This window comes from Moschus berezovskii, chromosome 15 (genome assembly GCF_049115385.1).
Source record: "Moschus berezovskii isolate FMDL1 chromosome 15, NW_MosBer_1.0, whole genome shotgun sequence".
Classification (NCBI taxonomy): Eukaryota; Metazoa; Chordata; class Mammalia; order Artiodactyla; family Moschidae; genus Moschus; species Moschus berezovskii.
Window position 1 is genome coordinate 57,982,028 of NC_142474.1, and position 1,236 is coordinate 57,983,263.

The 1,236-nt window shown below is 41.7% G+C and overlaps 1 non-coding gene across 1 annotated transcript; it reads left to right on the forward strand.

The window, feature by feature from the left end:
• The first annotated feature begins 603 nt into the window (after window positions 1–603).
• LOC129535341 (U6atac minor spliceosomal RNA) lies at window positions 604–727 on the forward strand. Its single transcript, XR_008681621.1, has one exon. It is a non-coding gene; the product is annotated as a U6atac minor spliceosomal RNA (small nuclear RNA).
• Window positions 728–1,236: the final 509 nt, after the last annotated feature.

Consider the following 1,236-nt stretch of genomic DNA (forward strand, 5'->3'; position numbering starts at 1 on the left):
AAGCATGGTGATCTTGTCTACTCGTGAAGTAACCAGCCAGAGTCTGGAAATGTGACCAGTTAATTAGTGACCCTTACAGTTGGAAAACAACGGGCAGGAAGAGACAGACTTGCAAGTTTTCTCTCCTTCTTACAATATGTGGTGTGATAAGTAAGTAGTTCCTTCCCAAGAAAGCACAAGCTTGTTAAGAACAGGAGTCAAAAATTGTTCCTTGAATTTCTTTGAATCTCATCTCTGGGGCCTGGCTATGAAAGCACACACTAATCAATCAGATTTGACCAGCCTGTGGTCTGATTGACATCATCCTGACACCCATCCAAAGGCTTCCACATCTCCCCTCCTCCTTCCTTGTGTCCAGGTTTCCTGTGCTGATTCTGCAAGACAGTCTTGGGGGGGAAGGAGACTTCCTGAATGCAAGTTGGCACCTGGTCAGTATCTTCTCCAGGCTCCTGCCTGCCAAGCCATAAACCATCTGCTGCACAGGGGATCTGACATGATAATCTCCCATTACCTTCAAGGAACAAATGCATGCAAGGAAAATGTAATGGGCCAACAATTTTATATATTCTTGAGTTTAAAAATTGCAACAATAAAACCATATGAGTGTTGTATGAAAGGAGAGAAGGTTAGTACTCCTTTGACAAGGATTGAAGAGGCTCTTGGGCCTGACAATACACATATGTTAAGGCATTGCCTCCTACTTTGTGGCATCTAACCACTGTTTTTTTAAAACTATGGCTTATTTGTATTATTGTATGACAGAAATCAGCACAACGTTGTAAAAAGAAATTTTAAGAATTTTAATAAAAAGACAAATAAAAGTAAATAAAAAAACGTATGAAGACAAAGCAGCAACCATCAGTCTGCCCAAAATGATCACAAGCGTAAATTATTTAGCTGTTGTGGAGAGACTGCTCATTGGTGGGCAGAGAGCTGTGCTCTGGTTCTGACTCATCCACTAAGTAGCTGTCTGTTCTCAGCAACTTGATCCACTGGGAGATGGTGAAGAACAGGGAAGCCTGCCATGCTGTAGTCCATGGGGTCAAAAAGAGTCAGACACAACTGAGCGACTGAACAAGGGCAGGCAAGCCTCCACCTCCTCATCTGCAAATGAAGAGGTACAAAGTCTGAGGTCACTTTCAACCTCGTAAATTTACTAACTTTGGAAGCATTCAACGCTCTTAGCTGAAAGTTCAATAAAATGATTTATTTGGTGAATTTCAGTATTTCTAAACG